The sequence below is a fragment of the Heterocephalus glaber genome, unplaced genomic scaffold, assembly GCF_053883595.1.
Source record: "Heterocephalus glaber isolate CG9 unplaced genomic scaffold, H.glaber_assembly_v1.0 deba00001461, whole genome shotgun sequence".
NCBI classification, from domain to species: domain Eukaryota; kingdom Metazoa; phylum Chordata; class Mammalia; order Rodentia; family Bathyergidae; genus Heterocephalus; species Heterocephalus glaber.
Window position 1 is genome coordinate 43165842 of NW_028258308.1, and position 20095 is coordinate 43185936.

The 20095-nt window shown below is 45.8% G+C and overlaps 1 long non-coding RNA gene across 1 annotated transcript; it reads right to left on the reverse strand.

Moving 5' to 3' along the window:
* Positions 1-2534: 2534 nt before the first annotated feature.
* On the reverse strand, positions 2535-18475 carry LOC147826812 (uncharacterized). The gene is made up of 3 exons (XR_015453492.1): positions 18127-18475; positions 16907-17006; positions 2535-9644 (listed from the first exon to the last, which is right to left on the reverse strand). It is a non-coding gene; the product is annotated as an uncharacterized LOC147826812 (long non-coding RNA).
* Positions 18476-20095: the final 1620 nt, after the last annotated feature.

A 20095-nucleotide genomic window follows, 5' to 3' on the forward strand; every position in this document is an offset into this window, starting at 1 on the left:
CTTAGAAAACCCATCAGCTTCCAGTCATCTTTGCTTCCCTCTCCAGGTGCTTACAGAAACAACCCGTTTTAGACCCCTGTTAAGGGTAGCTAAGAAGTTCAGTGTCTATCTCTTGCAGAACTGATGCCCATTTCTAACCCTCGGATTCTTGGCCTGGTCTTAGCATTCCAGCAGAACTAGGCTTCTGAGACAAGTAACCTCTGCCCCGAATTTCAGTACTGTCCAGGACTTGTTATCTGAGGGCAGCCTGGATCTCACTGTAGGGCTTCAGCAAAGAAACAGGCACCTAAAAGCAAAAATATTTATTTGGAAGAAAACACATTTTTATAGAACAGTTTTTTAACTCAGAGAGAGTGCCAAAATTGTTTGAGTTTCAGGGTTCGAATATGGCTCTCAGAAGATGCTCCATTAAGCAATGGGAACATTACACTGGTGCTCCACATGCCAAGTGCTTGGGGCCCAGCTCCACCATCTCCTCCCAACCAAGGTCCCACTAGGTCCTGGACAGTGGTTTATGGATGCCATGCAGAGACCCTTGGGCCAAAGTTGGCTCCGCAATGCTCATTAATAATGATCCACAGGGGGCAAACTGCCCAGACCCCCACACAGCTCACTTTTTGTTTGTTTTAGTCCTCGCAGCTCTTACCTGAGTGTGGGACAGACAAGAGGGACTGAGAGCCTAATTCTGTTACTGGCTGATTAAATCCAGGTTCTCTGTTTATTTCAGAGTGCAAAAAAGCACACCAAGAGCTTAAAACCTCACATTACAGATAGGAAACAGCACCCTGGGGACCCTGATGTCTGCAGGCTGAGGACCAAGATGGCCTCTTCCCAAACTAAGCTACTTCTTCCAGGCTGGGGCACAGGCCTGTGCCTCATGACAGACAGGGCGTTCAGGCACATTCACTGGGGGCTATGCTGGGCTCAGCTGGTCATAAATTATGCACTTTAAATGCATTTAGTCTGTCCTTAATCCTTATGTTTAAAAGCAGATGATTTAAACTCGATCCCAGCTGTGCTGTCTCAAAAGAGGCAGTCCTTGTAAACTGACCATTAAGATCTCCCTAAAAACATATTCTTAACACACAGCAAGAATGAGTGTGGTATTGGGGAAGCCAAAGAGAAGAGTTCAGAAGGGAAAGGCAGTTTGTGAGAACAACAACAGCTTCATTAGTCTAATATCCTCCCAAGATTTGTTGAGACACAGGACTGGAAGGAGACTGGGCCAACCTGAAGCCTTTGGGTTAAAGTGATCCATGTCCTCCCTGAGAATCATGCTCATCAGAGTCTCTCTACTCACTTTCTATCTCTCTTGCACATCAGTAACTCAGAGATTATTTTAAAAATAAAAACATCTTTCTCTTTTATGGCATATTAGATCTCCCGCTCCTTTTGTCTTCACTACAGGTGATACAGGTTAGGAAGAAAATATGCTATCCCATGGCCTCAGTCCACAGGCTTAATACTGAATGTCTATTAAGACATAATGGGGGAGAAGGAGATGCAACAACAGAAACAAAGGTTAGAAAGAAAGATGAAGGTCTTATTTGCTGAAGATGGAGAGAGAGTAAGATCAAAGATCATCTCTAGAGGCTGATGAAGATTGGAGAAGCTCAAAAAGTCTGACAAGTGAAAGCAGGTCCTGTCATATGCATCTCCTAGGAAAGCTGGAGAAAATTTTTAAAATTTTCCTTCTTTTGGTTTACCATTGCTGGCCATCAGCAGAATGCAAATAAAAACAACATTGAGATAGCATCTTACCCCAGAAAGAATGGCCATTATCAAAAAATCTAGTAAGAATGAATGCTGGCAAGGCTGTGGGGCCAAAGGAACCCTTCTACATTCCTGGTGGGAATGTAAACTGGTACAACCACTGTGGAAATCAGTGTGGAGATTTCTCATAAAACTAAAACTAGAATCCCATCTGACCCAGCTGTTCCCTTCTTAGGTATCTTCCCAAAAGAGTTAAATAAAAACAACAACATCATATTACAGGGATACATGCATGCCCATGTTTAGAGCAGCACAATTTATAATAGCTAGAGCTTGGAAACAGCATATATGTTCATCAACAGTTGAATGGATAAGGAAAATGCGGTATTTATACACAATGGAATACTATCCTATGGTAATGAAATATAAATTTAAAGTACTTATAGATAAATGGCTGCAACTTGAGAACATAATGTTAAGTGAAATAAGTCAGATACACAAGCTCAAATATTGCATTATTTCTCTTATATGTAAAACTATATATATAGAGAGAGAGAGAGAGCAAACTAGAAGAGAGATAAATAGGAAATAGAGAGAAGTTCAGCTACTTGCTCAAATTACATATTCCATTGCTTTAAAAATATTTCCTTTCTCCTAATAGTTTATCTTTATTTAGTGAAAAGAAAGTTTATGTTATCTGTTTCTAACAATCTTTTGTTTATGTCTTGTACTGAGTAACTACTTTGAAGATACCGATACTCAGTGTAATAACTATCATTGTTCCCTTATTATTTAGTTATGAAAATTTTTTTCATAAAAAAAGACATTATGAGTGCATTAAGTAAATTAATGCACTTGCACAGAGGGGCCCCTCCAGTTGTGCACCTTGGAATATTAGCAACAAGAATCAAGGACAGCACAGAGCATTGCCTTGTGCAAACCCCACTTTGGCTATAAGGATGCCAGTGCACAGCAAGCAAGTGGCCCTCAGTCCCGACTGTGAAATGAAGGATAAGAAAGGTGTCCCCAAAGGGCTATTCCCCTGTCAGAATTGAGGGTTCCAGTCCTCCATTGAGCAGAGGCTGCGTGCCTCTGAAACCTCTGGGTTCTGCTCTCTTTGGTAACTCACCAGAAAATGCAAAAAACAGGGGAAAAAAACCTAGAAGGAGAAAGGGTAAAGTGCAACAGCTACGCATCCATGTCCAAGCCTTTAAGCTATAAGCCATAACAAGCAACTTTGATTGTGAGCTTTTAACAAAGCAAGAAGAGTTAGTCAGATTGAATTTTTTAAATGCTGGTCAACAAGGACAGACAAAAGGGTGGATTTGGAGAATCTGGGGATGGACCTGTGCACTCTCCGGTGATGCTGCTGACACTGGAATGACTTAGATCCAGTGATTCTGATTGCTCGCATTGTCACTAGAGATTCCAATTCACATTCCAAGCAGAAAATAATCACTTAGGTCTATCTGAATCACTTGCCTACTCCTTCAGCTAGATGATCAGGGGCCAAAGGCTGACAGATGATGGATGACAGGGAAGGGAAGGAAAGATCCTCAAGGAAGGGACACTGCACTTGCAGAATTAACACATGTACATCATGGGGCCACCCCCAGGATTTAGCTACAATTTCCCTGATTTTGCTGATTTTCTGTTATATGTAACTGTTTTAGGCTGGCATTCCTGCAGTCCGTGACTATGTGTGCATGCATGCACACAGGTATGTGAGAGATCAACACTGAACTCCTTAATCCCTTACTTCAGGGCAGTTTAATCAGAGGCTCTTTTCTAATAAATAGAGGTTCTCTCCAGTCCTAAAATCCTGAGAGCTCAGATGGTGGAAAGAGAACAATGCCTGACATATAAGTGCTTAGTCAAGTTTGTTCAATAAAAATAAAATGAGAAAAGTGTAGATAAAAGTCAACTGCACCTGTGGACCAGTCTTGCTCCACCTGCAGTGGCCCAGCGAATGTGACAGTTCTCCCTCCCAGCTCTACTGCTCTACCTTCTCTCTTAAGAGTAAAGATAACAGATTAGTAGATCCACTCTGAGAGGAACCTTCCAATCTTTAACTTGTTGTTTCAAATAAAGCAGATATTAAGTTTCCTCCTCATCCCACAGTACTGTGTGCTCCTTAAGGCAAAAACAGCTCCATATTTGGGAGATGGGACATCAATAAGCTCTGCTGGTGGGATCTGACTCAAGTGTATCTTTTATGTGTTCACTGCCATCAGCAGCCAGATAAAGACTTAGTAAACCCATGGCTTGTGTTTGTTCACTTTTACCTTTAAGATAGTAGAAATTCTCTCTGAGTAACATTCTCAGTTTGAAAATTAAGTGTATGTCTCAAAGCACTCACTTACACTTCCTTCTCTATTCTCCCATCGGGATAAGTCCCTGCTGTGAGTCAACCTTTGGGGAAGGCTGTGGCCACTTGTGCTTTCTCTGCTCAAGCCCTCCCCCACACAGTCTGCTGCTTTGAATCTTCACAGGATTTGATGGGGTGAAGGTGGGTGTTTAGGGAAGAGAGGGAAGGGATGAGATGGATCGAACCTGTGGGATGCACCTCTGCTTTCCAGCGGGCACCTGCTGAAAGCTGACTCTCCGATGGCATTCCTGTGGGTTCCTCAGGAGCTCCACAGTCTGGATGGGATTCAGTCTGACCCTCCTAGTAGATTAAAAATACTTTTCCTTCCACATATCTTAAGCACACACTAGAGAGGAGTGCTGGGGGCTGGTACCAGCTGAAGCCAGTCTGCTAGAGCCTCCCATACTTGTTCTAGAAGTGAGACTCCACAGACATGTCTGGCCTGAGTAGACCCAGAGTCCACACTGAAAGAGTAGGCTCATGAGAGAAGAGTACTACTCACACTAGAGGAAGGTCACTGGAAGTTTCTTTTCAACAGAGAATTTCCCCAAGAGCAATCCACTGGGGTTGGTCCCCCAGAGTCTCACAGCCTCTTTATCTGTAAGGGCTGTGTGTAGAATGGCTTTCTTACTCACTCCCCACCCTGGCCCTCACCCCCATGAACCTAACGACCATGACAGTTACTTTGGAAAGAAATCACGCCCTTGCTCCAGGAAGTTGAGTTCACAGCCACCCTTGGGATGACCTGCTGTGTGGAAATCCAGCCAGGTGACTGATACCACATCATTTCCTGAAGGCAATGACCATTGCAGAATAGAGCTGAACACCTGACTTCCTTTCATGGAATTTGAACTTTATTTTTTTCCCAGTCAAAGACTTGCCAAGATAGGGATTTTATAGCAAACAGCAGAAAGAAGGGAGGAAGGAAATGTAAAAGAGAATGAGAGAAAAGATTGGAAGGAGAGTGACAAGTGGGCTTCAGAAGGGGAAGGAAGTCTTCTTTGTCCTGCACATTGGCCACCTGTCAGCTTGGCCTGCAGCCACAGACTGGTGCACCAGAGCTCTCTGGTTCAAAGCTGTCCTTGGGTGTTCTGGCCTAGACCACCCTCCATACCCACACTTGACACCCATCTCTGCAGACCATGTCTGCTCCCCAAGGCTTCTCAGGACCCCCAGCCATCAGGAGGGGGATGCAGGAGCAGCTGCTTGCCCTATACTCAGTTTTCAAGCCATGACTTCCTAAGGTGACATGCAAGTCAACAAGGCTAAAAGAAAAGACTTGGCAGAAAAACAAGATTGTGAGGTGCAGGGAGAGACCCACCAACCACTTCTGGCTGCTGGCTTTTTCAGGTGCAGGTTCACCCCCATCCTCAGGGTGTAGCCCCCCTTCACCCTGAGGGCAGCTCGTGTCCTCTCTGCATACTGCCTGCCTTGGTTTCTCCTCTCTGACCTCCTCCTCCAGGAGCAATACAGGCTTTGCAGGGTGCAATGGTTTAATTTCATCATCTTGATGTCATTTTCTAAGGGCAAATTCTATGTCCTCAAGTGGAGTGTAGACTCACTGAGACCAAGGGCTACATACATCCCAGGCTTCACTACCCCTGCACACTCCTGGCCCCTCCAACCTTACCTACCTGTGCACACAGCAGGTGGGGCCCCTCCAAAGACTTTCTAAAGGATTCAATTCCATCTCCACCCACACAATCAGCATTTTTAGGGTTTTGTCTTCATTTGCAGCCAAGGATATGGGAGCTTGGACCTGCCAAATCACTACCTCTCAGCTGGGGGCCACCTGGATTATCTCCATTTGTCCCTTGTGTCCCCTGTTCATTCCCTGACTTGGCCATCAGGTGGCACCAGGACTCCACAGGTCGCCAGGACTGCCTGCCAAGGTGTCTGGGAAGGAAGCCTTTGCACCCTGGGGCTACTTTTCCCTCGGAGAGAGAGCCAATTGTTCCAGAGGAAAGCCCAGCCCCAGCTGTTGCCCGGAGGGAGTTTTCCTGTGTCTGAGCTGCATGTGGCTCTGCCTTCCTGAGAAGTGAAAGTGAGCTGGCCCCTCTATGTGTATGGTGCACATTACAAAGCCAGGCAAATGTGGCTACCGCTGCTTCTGTGTGCTGAGGGCGATGGGGCTCTTGGGTTCGGGATCAGCAGGACACTCCTATGGCTCACAACTTGGAAAGCTCAGGGAGGTCTGCCCTTATCATAGAAACCAATTTTAAAGAGTTTTCTGGACTCCTCCAAATCTAGTCTCCCCTCACCTCCACCTGCTCCCAACTGTGCTTACTCCTGCTTCCTGCTTGGAGCAGGAGACCCAAACACATGCTTAGTATCCCCTAATGAATGTCAAGGTAGACAAAGAAGAGAGCCCCCTAGAGGGCCCTCTGCCTCAGAGGGCACATTCTCCCATATGGAGCATTTTGTTCTCAACACCAATGAGATTAGCAAGTCTTTCTGGCGAGTCTCAGAAAATAGATCATTTAAAAAAATATTTACCTACTGATTTATTTTTGCCAATTGGTCTTTCTTCCCTAGAGGCAAAGAAATTGGGTGATGCAAAATAATTCTGATTTTGAATGAGTGCAACCAATGTTATTGTCACAACACTGGGCCTGAGACTTGTCCCATCTGGTATTAGTATCTTTTGCATCTGTGGGTTTGGGTGTGGGGCTTTTTAATGGTGAGATAGAGGCAGGACAAAACACAACTTCAAACAATTTATTTATGGCTTGAAAGACATTAATATTTGGCTTACAATTCACAAAATCAATGTAGTGTATGTGAACTACATGTCAGCAATCACATAACACTACATATTGCATGCAGTTGGTCTATAAGTGAAATTTATTTTGTGTTCATATAAACCCCAAGTAAGAGCCTACATATTAGAATTCCATTGTGCACACATGTGTGTATGTCTCCCTGTCTGTCTCTAAACACACATCAAATATGCCCACACTCTTGGCAGTGCACTCTTTAACCTAGAAACTAGATGCCAGGAACAATCTCTTGGAGAGACACTGGGTCCCCAGGCTCCAGAGATTCTTTCCCAATTGCCAGGTCATAGAGATGTAGACACAGGCCATGCAAATTATGTAAGCTTTGAACTGATACCTGTAGACTAGAGACAGAGCTGGGAGTTGGGTTCAGACTTTGCCACACGGATATGTCTACTGACATTGAGACTTGAAAAAGCCCTGAGAAATGTCTTCCTTGGGGTGCCAGGAACTTGCCACCCGTCAACCTCTGAGGTGGACTGCCTTTTTAAGCTGACCCCAGAACAGCTGCAGGAGACTGTCACGGCTTCAGCCACAGCCACCACCTCACCTGCTTTCTGGTCTGCTCACCCTGCCTAGATTGCAGCTGATGTCCATCTCTCCTTCAACTGGAGGCACAGGGGAGAAGGCATGGACATTCTCCATACTTCCTCTCTCTTTCTAAAACCTGTGCCAGTGAGCTGCTCCATTTAGAGTTTCTCATCCCCAGGGTCCTACATTTTCTGGGACTGCAAAGAAGTCATAATTTTTTAAAAATCAGAGGACTTAAAATCCTGTTCTCAGGTATTTTCAAAAGCCAGAATTAATAAGGATTACAGCTCCTCTTAGGTGAGTAAGGAGACAGAGGGGCCAATTGCTCTTAGAATATGTGCAGATTCTTCGTGGAATCCAGGGGGGCCTATAGGAGTCAAATCTTCACTATGACTCTAGACAGCCCCCAAACTGTCTAACACAGCTTCCCTCTCCCCACCTCGCCCCAGGCTTCCTTCTTTCTGTTTCTTCTTTGCATGTACCTTTACCTGTATTCCCTTACCTGATGATGCTCTGCCTTTTCCATGAGATTATAAGCTTTTCAATGGCAAAGATTTGGTTTGCTCACTGCTTCAACTACAGAGTACAGAAGAGTACTCAGAATCCAGTAGGAATTTAGTTTATTGTATGGATGGTTGGATGATTAATTAGTGGGTGGACAGGTGGAGGGATAGATTGGTGGAAGTGATTATTTTACTCAATGACTGTCCCCGTGCTTAATAATTGCCTTTTTTCACTATTACATTCCCAGTTCTTAGTATAGTGTCTGGCACATAACCATTGCTTATACGCATACTTGCATTTGTTATTTATTTTAACTAAATGAGCAAAAATTTCCTACAAACCCTTGAGTTTTGGGGTAAAGTGTATGATTTACAAAGATACAAGTTATGTCCTGGGTTACCAAGAAGTTTTTTAAGACATTCTAGGCAGACTTCCCAAAAGTTTCCTATTTTCAAAAGCCAAACCACACAGGATTGGACCGATGATTGCATGACTTTCTAAAGTGGGTGCTCAGATGGGTGGAGAAGCGAGGTCTGGAGAGAGAGAGGATAGTGGGTAATGATGGGAAACAGGATGGTTTGGCCAACGAAGAGGTAAAGGTTACTAATTATGAGGATTGTTCCTTTCTCAATCTTTGATCTCTTTTCTCCACTTCACCCCCACCATATTAGGACAAGACAAATAAACAGCCTCTTATCACAAAAAAAAAAGCTTAGCAGTTAGGACTGTGAATATGTCTGCTTTTCCTTATTGCCCTTAGATTAGCAAAACAACCTTGGGTACAATTTTTATTGCATCTTGAAAGAGTTAGATATCAGGGAATCATACAATCAGATTCTCTAATTTTACAAGTCCTCAAGTTGTCCCAATTCACAGATCTTGTAATAAAATTCAACTTTGTCACCTAAAACCATATGTAGCTATCTTTGCTGTAAATTTTTGTTTTTTAATTAGCTAAATGTTCCAATATTGTTTATTGTAGCAGAATTTGGTGAGTAACATGGGGTAGATGATTGCAGACAAGAACAACTGTTTATTAACCACATGTCACATCATTTGGGTTTCCTCCATAGCAGCATGTGTGACAAGCCAACTGGGACACTGATCTCAGGAAGCACTGGCAAGATGTGGGAAAGTGAGAGGGCAGGGAAAGAAATCCCTTTAGCTGGGGTGTTAAGGCTTGCATCTAGTAGTACCCCCAAAAGCCTCACGAGTTCATAAGTGGGGAGTTTTCAGGGTGGCTGGATTAGGGCATGTAGTGTGGATGAAGGGTGTGGTGCTGGGATTAAGGGGACCACACCCTAGGTGTGGCTAGCAGCACCCAAAGGTGGGTAGCCTGGAGAAAATATAGACAGAAACAAGCCTTCTCCTGCTTGCTCCTTTCTGCCTGTCCTGCTATACTATGGACTGTTTCTCTTCTGCCATGCCCCTCTACCATGCCACTCTGCCGTGAAGCCAGCCAACCATAGACTGAAACCTTTACAAGCTATGAGCAGAAATAAACCTTTCCTCTTTTACTTTGTGGTGTTGGCTATTTAGTCCAGCAATGAGAAAAGTAACCAAGACAGATTTTGGTACTAAGAGTGAGTTTGTTGCTATAGATTACCTGACCATGTGGTTCAGGAGCCTTTAGAACTGGCTTTCAAGAAGAGTTTGGAAAGGTTTGGAGATGCCAGCTGAAGAAGCAGCTCTGGAATGCTTTAAGCCATTCTTGATGGGAGATTCTTGTCGGAGCTCAGAAGATCAGAATGCTGTTAGAAATGCAGCAAGAAAAGACTAGGCTAAGGAGATTTCTGCTATGAAGAAGGACTGCATTGGCTGTTGGACTCCAGACCATGTGTGCTATGCTTTGACAAAAAATTTGTCTGCATTTTGTGCTTATCCAGGGACTTTGCTTAAGACTGAGATTAAGTGTGGCAGACTAATTAATCTTGCAGAAGAAATTTCAAGGTAGTCTAATGTTGAGGCAGCAGCTTAGCTACTGTTGGGTGATTTTAGCCAGATCTATGAGCAAAGAGCCCAGCACAATGATTTAAAACATTTTTAGTTTGGCCAAAAAGAAAGCCCCACTTAAGTTGTAGACTGTAAAGATGGAGCAGAGGTGGACTTGGTTATTGAGGACAATAGAAAAGATGGCACGGAGTCATCACAAAAACAAGCAGGACTGCACCCTTTGTAGTCTCAAAATTGCAAAGGTAAAACTCTTTGCTTTGAGAAAGAGTCCTTTAACTTGTGGTGTTGGGTATTTTGTCTCAGCAACGGGGAAAGTAATCAAGACATCGGGCTAATGAGCAGTTTCCTGGGAAGGCAAATGGAGCTTTAGCCCACTAGGTAATCTCAACTTTGTCTTCTTAGGGTAGGACAACTGGATGTGCACCCCACCAGCCCCCATCCTGTGTCAATCAAGGGCTGCTGTGTCTCTCCAGTGGTGGACTTCTGAAGAGAAAGACCATGCAGGAAGCTGGGTACAGGCAAATCTACTTCAAGATACCTCTAAGGTGGCAAAAGGTAACCATGTCCCTGGATTTTGTACCTTCTATTTGACTGGGCCATGTGAATGCCTAAAGCCTGATCTCAGATCCCTGAATCTGGAAGAAACCTTGGAAATCATCTAGACTAGAGATCAACAAATATTTTCTGTAGTGGGCCAGAGAGAAAATGTTTTAGGTGTTTGTGGGAAGTGCGGCCTCTGTAGGGACAACCGCCTGTGCAAGTGTAGTGCAAAAGCAGTTAAAGGCAATGTGTAAACAATGAGCCTAACTGTTTCATTTAACTTGATTTACACAAATAGTGGTAGTAGGAGATTGAATGTGGCCTCCATGCCATAATTTGTTACTCCCTGACCTAGACAAGTCTCTTTATTTTACCATGAAGGAAGCCAAGACCTACAGAGTTGATCTAACATCTGCTCGGGTTCCTGGTTAGGGACTTTGCAGTGGTATCAGAGCTGGGAGGATAAAATTCAAGACTGATTTCCAGTCTAGAGCACTTTCCACTCAGCCACACATACTCCTCCCTACAGGAGAAATTCTTCTGGCCACCACCTATCCCTAGCCTATATTACCCTCCTGGATATGGAGGTGAACACTGGAGGACCATGACGGAGACTCTGCATTAAGGGCCTTTACACCTCAGAGGGAGACATCATCAAGTCTTTCTCTCTGCCAGGATATTTCTTGGCCTAGACCTCCTATTTCACCTCCAGTCCTTTCTGTCTTGGTTATGCCCACTCTCTGCCATCACTGTCAAAATCACCCAGGAATTGCCTTATGCAACTATTCAAAGGACTCCATGAACAAGATGTATCTGCATAAAACTCAAGCCCTGGGATAGCATGAAGACAATGAGTGCATGTCTTGAGGCTTCCTGGCCTGTGAGCACCCCATCCTTGGCACAGACCTCACCATGGATGTTCACAAAGTTTGCTAGAAGGAAATCCCTGAGGACAGGAGCCTCTGCTGTCCTGGCAGAGGTCCCATCCCATCCTGAAGCCTGGGGACCTCTGGCTTGTTTCTGCTCAAACAGCTGGTGTGTGCACTACTGTCAGCACCCCTGCAGCACCCTCTCTGCCCACCTGTTTCTGTGTGGGCTCCCTCCTCCAACCACAGCTGTGCTGTGGGTAAAGCCAGTTGCACAATGCATGTCAGACACCACAACTTCTCCATTATAACACATAATTAAAAGGGCCTTTCAGGATTTTGGTTAGGAATTCCAGTCCAGGAAAAGCAAAGAAGTGGGAATAGTATGCCTACCTTTTCCCCTCCTCTCTTTTTCTCATCTTGGACACCCAGTACACTCACCCATGAGTAGAGGAACCAGACAGAAAGGAATACAGACCAGAATGGTGTTGTATCCTCAGACTAAGTGAAATCAACTCTAGTGTGGAGTCAGGAGAACAGGGTTTGCATTCTATGCTTGAGCCTGTGTGACCTGGACAGCACTAAACGAGTGACCTAATTTCCTAATTCCCTAGTCTCCTCATTTGTGAAGTTTTGATAATGCTACATACCTCAGAGCTTTATGAAATAATGTGGCCTTTACAAATGAATTACTGCTCCAGGTATAGAAGCACTGCACACATAGTAGGTCAGTCTCCCCCCTTTACCATGAGAGGACCCTGACTCCACCTGTTTGCTGTTCCCACCATACTTACAATTCCTGCACTTACACACACACACACACACACACACACACACCCCGAAGTTTCCTTATCAGACACTTGTTTCTGACCTCAACCCAACCTCTCAAGCTCTAAAGGGAAAGAATAGGTTTACCCTGTCATCATCACTGTCACTGTCATCATCATTGTCGTGTCCTGGAAGACCAGCCAGGAGTGCCCACCTGTTGCTGGTCTCGGGCTGCAGAAAAGGCTGCTGGGGCTTTGTGTGCACAGGGGAGTGGATAACCTGGGAAGTGACAGGGCCTCAATCCCTTGCTCTCTCTTCTGAAATAGATCCAAATGGATTTCAACTTTTCTACCTCAAAGACTTCCTGAGATACCTGTGAAAGAGGCCTAATGTGCATGGAGCACAGTGGCTTCACATAGTAGGTTTTCCATCCCAAACGACTCAGGTCTCTTTCTTGGCCTCAAATTTTGCTCTTGTTTTAACCAAGGAAGGCAATCCTATGAACTTACATCTTGCCAGCCAAAACCCTCAAGGAGGCAGAGAGTGCAGAGCAGGTCTTACCAAAGCCTTTAGCGAAGGTGCTCTGGGCACACAAAACGGTGTGGGGGCGCAGGGCAGCAGGTCATGTGCAGCAGCAGGAGCCTGGGAAGCACCCACACATCCAGTGCACATGTCTATCACACTCATGGTGGACATCTTTCTCATGTTTTCTTCTCCAAATCCAATTTCTGTGTTCCTCTTCTCTATGTTTTGGAGACTGCACAGTGTGAGTTTCAACCCCAAGCTCTCACAGCCTCTGGCCTTCGTGGGGTTCACCAATGTGAGATGGGGATGTGTACTCCCTGTGTCCATCCCAGATGGGACACTGAAATCTGGTTGCTCCCTTCTACTGGAAGTCCTTCCAGGCAGCCTCTGATATGGTTCCCAGCCCTGATTACCTTCAACCTTAGGGCTAGGGATGGTATCCTGGTGCCAGCCCTGGGCCTCTTCATTCTCCTTCGTGGCTTTCCTATACTTTCCCCACACCTGTATTAAATACCCCTCAAGTCACTCCATTTCAGGGCACCATCTGTCTTCTGCAAGGACCCTGACAGATTAGGTATAATAGGTGGCAAGTGAGTATCAGAGGTGCCATCTGTGTGGAGCACAGAGCTGGGGACAGAGGGACCACATCTGGAAGGGCTGAATGGGGACTGCTGAATCCAGTTTGGAGAATAGGGTCTGAAGAGGCCGGGAGATGTGGAGGGAGAGGCCACATATGGAGGCTGGAGGAGAATGATGTGTTTCTATGGGTGTAGTCAGCCTCACATCCTTGGCCCCAACCGTCACACAAAGGACACTCCGGAAATACAGTCCAGATTCTGTGACAAGACCAGGGAACCTGTGGTCCAAATGGGGAAGAAGTCTGTCACCACAGAGCCAAGAGTGGGCAAAGGGGCTGTGTTCCCAAGAGACACTAGTGTTACTGTGGTCCTCTGAGCAGTCCAAACATCTGCAGAGCACCCAACAAAAGGCTGCATCACTTCCTAAGACACTGACAAATCTGGCCCTGCTGGGTTAGGGGGATCATGCCCAAGCCCAAAGCAGTCAGAGGCCCAAGAAACCCAGAAGAAACAGGTTCTGGGCCTCAGGAAAAGCCTTTCACCGGGGTGGGCTGTCCTGAAGGGAACGCTAAAGTTTCAGTCTCAGGTGAGAAGGCACCCTCATCCTTTCTGCAGCACAAATGCAGAAATTCTAGGAAGGAAGGCATCTGACACACAGAAGCTCTAGCTGGGATGCATCATGTCCAAGCAGACAATGTGGCCCATTTGGCAGCCTTCAGCGCCAGTCATTCAGGCACTATCTGAGTCAGGGATCTATGAACGGGACACACATGTACACAGGTTTCTCTCAGTTCATCAAACTGATGTAACTCTCTAAACCTGGAAAACAGGGCAAGAATGTGCCAAAGAGCTAAAGAGGATGTGACAGGGAGTTTTTAAGATTCACACTGGATTCAGAACCCAGCATGCAGCTTCCTCCCCCCATGGATGTTTTGGGGTGAGATGTACTTTACCTGGTCCTCAAAGGCAAAAGATATTGCCCCTGGTTATTTTGTATGGGTTCAGCATGCACAAGCTTTCTGCAGATATTTATATTTTTAATACATGATAATGATTGACCTCTGGAAATTTATTTCCTTTGAAATACCTATGCTTCCTTTCATTTATTCTAACTAGAAGTGTTCTCCAACCTTCCAGGAGTGTCCTAAACTGGGATTCTGGGAAATTTCCCTTTAGTCTACTCATGCTCAGTCATTCAGCAGACTTTGATCCTATTTGCTTTAATTTCATCTGTTGAGTCCACATGCATGTAGTAAATGCCTACCATGTGCTAAGATTGTTCTCAGCCTCCTTCTCACTTATTTGGACTGTTTGGGCTGTTCTAACCTCTTTTCCTCCTTGACTTGATAATCTAAATATCTTCTTTGACTCAAAGTTGCAACAGGACCATCACCACTCTCTTCACAAACGAGTAGTCCATGATACAGAGGTAGAAATATTTCATTTTTAGGAGATGGCTACTGAAGTTCACTGACTTTGGTTCAAATTCTGGCTCTACTGCCCAACTGTTTGGTGGTCTTGGTCTTGCTGTGACCTGCTGTGAGTCCTGGTCTCCTATTCTGCAGAAAGGAGATAACAGTACTTCACTCAAACAATTGTTGAAGAATTAAATAAGAAAACATGGTTCTGCACAGGCACCCAGGCCACTTAGTGGCAGAAACATGACCTTCCCACTGCCAGAAGTTGTGAGGCTGCAGGAATAGGGCATGATCGGGAAGGCCAGGGGTAGGACTCCTGCGATCTAACAATGCAGGTCACAAGGAAAACATGAAACCAGCCTGCTGTTCAGTGTACCTCACTGCTCCTACTGTGGAAACATCAGGGTCCTCTCTCTCACTGGGCAAGTCTTCTTTTGGAGAAACTCCATGCAGATGCAGAGACCCAGGCTACCTCCAGAGCCATGAAGAGTCTGAGCTCACATGTGGAAACACTAGCAGGAGACCACCTTCCTCAGGCTACCACTTTAAGAACTATCACTTTTTTAATGTTTAATCAATTTCTGATCTAAAAATGATTTTCCCTCTAGACCAAGATGTGGATAGGGAGGCTTAGTGACATAGGCAGTGCCCAACTAAGGCTAAAACTTCAGCTGAATACTAGAGACTCAATACCTTGAGAGCAATCTCTGGTCGGGGCTGCACAGAGGAACTGGACTGATTGGAGACATGCAGTCTGTGTGGGTTCTAGGCAGGGACAGAGCAGAGGGAGGTCCCACAGGGTCACCAGAGCACATGACCCCTTTTGTGCCCTGCTGGTGGGATCTGCAGTGGGCAAACATGGCACTCATTTCCTCCCTATAAGCTTGCTGGGTCGCTATAAGCTTAGAGGCTATCCTGTCCTGTGACCCTTTTAGGGCCAACTTGCCCTTATAAGAAATCAAAGGTTTGAAGCCCTCAAGAATCCCCATGGGCAGGTGATGGGGCCAAGGGCAGGCATCTCCTGTGATCCCCTCTGGGGCCTGCACTGGAGTTGAAATGAGAAGTAAGGCTTCTCTCCTCAGCAGTCAATTGAAGCACCAGGTCAATATTTTTCTCTCACCACCTGTTTCCACTTACTAGGTAGATTCCTGGGCCACCCAAGTCAACCAGGAGAGACTAACTTGGAGAACGCTGACAAAATAATCAGTAAATCCCTTCCAAGCCTAACAACATAGACCCACGTGACTGGACAGAGATGGCAACCTCTTCTACCACCTCACCTGCCCATCTTGGAAAGGGTCAGGAGCATCAGGGGACCCTGAGCCTCAGAGTCTGATTAAAATGAACTCATACTGACTTTGTTTCTGTAGTTCATGGCTCTGGCCCTCATTAAAATCAAATTTCATGGAGTAAACTATTATCAGTCCTTTATACCCCAGTAAGCACACGCTTCAAATTCTTTGCCAAGGACAAATGGGAACACAGAAAAATGCCAGGATAAAGGAGCTGGGGTTGAAGCATAGAACTCAGGACCTGGGAATTCCTTCAATAAACACTGTCATTCACAACTTCCACTGTGGCCAGTGGAGGCAATCAATCTTGCAAAATATGCACACGCCTAATGGGACTCATGTGTCCTACTCTGTGGGTTTGCTCCTGACCTTGACACTTGTTTGAAGTTAGTACATCGTGACCACAGCCTTAAATTCTCCTACCAACAGAACTTGTACAAGACACCATTGCTTGCCCAAGGCTTTCATGCTCAGAAATGGTATTTATGGAGGGCCACAGTCAAGGCCTGAGCAGCTCAGAGCAGCTTTGGAAGCGTCTGTCTCTCAAGCTACTTCTCTGGGGCCAGCCACTGTCCACCCATAACCCCATCCATCTCTCAGGGTCCTGCACTTCTGGGTGACACACTGTGACCTCAGACACCCCAGCAGAAGCCAGAAAACCATGCATATGGCTTCTTGCTGTGCTGTGAATACACTCACTCAGGAAGGGTCAGGGCAGAAACCAAAGCTGTTGTCTCCTGAAATCAGTGCTGTTTTCACTTGCTCTTTGAAATTACCAGGACCTCCCTTTACACTCTTGTGGCTCTTTAGCCTTTTATCAGAGATCCAGTTTCTTTTTCTTCATTTATCTATGATGCCTACTGCTCACCCAGTGAGCCCCCTCTGTATTCAGCCTCTCCCCTATCCCATTCCCCTTCCCTCACTGTCCCTGCTGTTCTGGGCTTACTCAGTCCTTTCTCAGATCTGTGCTCTGGTCCCTCACAGGCTCCCCGTAGCAACTCTGCCTCTGGTTGCAGGATGCATGAGCCAAGTGAGTACCAGCAACCTTGACAGGTAGGAGTCCCAATCCCTACCTTCCAGATCTCCATCAGGTTAGGGCTGGTTCTTCCTCACTGATGCCCAGGGCCTCTCTCTGCAGAGCACACTGGGCTGGATGCTTCATTCAGATCATCTCTGCAATGATGAGAAAATGGAGGAATCTTTGTTCTTGCAGATGAGATGGAGACTCCTTCAGGTGATAGAGCTCACAAAGTTCCAGTGGGCAGGTGGGGAGCCATGAATCTAACCCCCAGCCCAGAGCCCTTCCCACCCAGTTGCTCTGGGCCACCCATGCCAGGATGGGGTGTTAGGATCTGAGTCCCTGAAAATGGAAGGGATGTGCAAGTCATATGGTGATGTGATTAAAGCAATGACCCCTGAAAGAGCACTTGGAATTCATGGGTAAATGAGCAGGACTGGGTCACTTCCAGGAGGCTGTTAGAAGGATTCCTATGTCTAGGTGATTTAGGGAATTTAAGTTCTCTGCCAGGGAAAAGATGAAAGCAGCTCTTTGTGGGAGATAGGGTAGATTTTCTAAGTGTGCTCTCTGGCCACTTGCACTCACTGTCCATCGTGTGCTCATGTAGAATATGGCAGAAGTAGCTCAGTGAAGATTTTTAAATAAACATGTTTGTTGATTGGCCTCACTAAGACCTGTGATTTGCCGAGCACAGCAAGCAGCCCAGATCATTTTCCTTCAAGCAGGTTAGAGTTGCACAATCCTACCCAGCAGGATCTCATCAGCTCCTCAGCTCCTGTGCCCACCCAGCTCCAGATTTGCACCAGCAGGGTGTAACCTCAAGGATTTTCCATGCACAGAAGACTTATTGATTTGGGCTAATGGAGACAGTGTGTCCTAACGGGTAGTCAGAAGGGGGAACTTGCTCCCAGCTTTAAGCACTTATGAAGGGCAGTTCCACCAAGGGCCTATAGTCTACAGCTGTTTCTAAAAGAACATCTCTGGTGAGGTCTCAAGGTTTGGCTCTTTTTCCTCCTGATTTTTCCCAAAATGAACAGATGAATTGGTTCAAGGTCATCAGCCAGTCTAGTTATCCCTTCAGCTCATCAACCTTCTCTTTCTTTTGCCTGTATATTCTCGCAGCACAATTATAAGATCCTATCTTGAACTGTGAATTCTGATTTGCAAAGCTCCCCATCATGCATGGTCTCCTCTGATCTTTCCAACTACCCCAAGGACAAGGTATCATTTCCACTTGACAAATTAAAAACCCAATGCTCAGGAGCTGTCACTTACCCAAAGTCACAACTTGCATCTGGATAGCATTCTTCTTCCAGTCTCCTTCATCCAAATTCGATCCACCAGATGCCCAGGGATTCAGGCTCTGCTGATGAGCCTTGCTTTGGGTTACAGGGCTGGTATGGTGGCTCTCTCTGACCCTGAGGTCTGTGGGCCATCAGGACCCACCTTGCTGAGCACCCACCTCTCTTGGTATCTGCAGGCCAGGTAAGTGCAGCAGGCTCTTCCCATGACAGGCCTAGTGCAAGACAAACAGACACATGCAGATCCTAAGTTTGGAAAAGGTACACTGCCAAAAACAAGATCAGAGTAGGATATCCTATCCCTCTAGCAGGACAGCTACAAAGTCACAGGGCATAAACAAAGATCCAGGGATGAGGCAAAGTATTAGGGGAAATAATACAGTCCACAATAGTATTTATTTCCCCTCTAAACTGGAAAATCAATGAGTTTTCTATACTGCATAACAAATTAGCACCAATTTGGAGACTTAAAACAACAGATGTTGAGTATCTCACAGTTGCTATGGGTCAGAAGCACAGGCATAGCATGGTTGGATCTTTGGCTCACAACATACAAAATGTGGACTGGGCTGTGTTCTTATCAGATGGTTTGACTGGGGGAAAAATCCCTCCAAACTCCCCAAGACTAAATGACAGAATCCAGTCCAGTCGCTCTCGGCATAGGAGTGAGGCTCCCATTTTCTTGCTGGCTGCTGAGGGGTTGCTTTCATCTCCTGGTGGTGAAGCACAGCATCACAATTTGTTGCCACCTGACCCTTTCCATAAACTGCTCCCACATAGCTGTTTGCTTCTCTAAGGGTAAGAGAGTAATCTCAAGAATGATATCATCACCTCTGCCATATTCTTTTGACTAGAAGTAATTCAGAGACCCTGCCAACACCCATGTGCTTAGGGCCATACAGGCTGTAATGTCAGGGACTGGGGACCCTCAAGTCATTGAATCTGGCCTACCCTGACTGTGAGGGGAAAGAATGTTCAGCATCAGGCAAGCTCATGTTAGTATCGCCATGCCTAGCCAATACCTTGAGCATAATTTCTGCCCACTAATTATCTGTTGAAAGGATCAATGAATAAAAGAACAAAGATGTCTTATTCACTTTCCTCATTACTGAAATAAAATACCACACACTGGCAACTTAAAGGAGGAGAGGTTTATTCTGGCTCACAGTTTCAGTGGGTTCATCCAAGATCAGCCAACAGCAAAAGGAAGAAACAGCACAGTGGAAAAGCTTGCCACAGAGGAAAGCACCTCCTGTCCTGGCAGCCAGGAAGAAGAGAGAGGAAGGGGCCAGGGAGGCAGATGCACTCTTCCAGGTCACAGCCCCACTGACCGCCTCTTCTGACTAGACTCCTCTTCCCAACAGCACATTCAGCTCTGAACTCACCCATGGATGTATCCGCTGATGAGCACAGCACCATGATCCAATTCCCTTCCCAAAGCCCCACCTCTGAACACGTGAGGCTTTTGGAGGACATTTTAGCTCTAAATAGTAACAACAGATAATGACAGAGGAATAGGGACTTCAAGCCAACAGTCTTCAGCTCTGCCCCTAAACTCTTCCACTGGCCACAGCTCTCTCATCTCCCACCTCTCTGTGCCCTTCTCAGCTGTGTCCCTGCCTCTTCCATTTTCAGTCTTCACTCCCAGCACTTCCTAAGTGTTAAGTCCTCTAGGCTGTCTTCTCTATCATTTCCTTTTCCTATTCCATACCCTCAAGCCACAGAGGAAAATCCCTATCTGCTTTCTCCCTCACCTCTAGGCCCTCTTCCTAGGCTTCCCCTGATGGCTTTTGCTTCCCAGAGCAACAAACTCTTTAATAGAGAAGAGGAAAAGGAACAGGACACCCTTACTATCAGCATACAGCAAGCATTCAAACAAGGTGTTTAAGTGAGTGAATGGCTAAAAGAAGAATGGAAATATCCTTTTAGAAAGGACAAGATAT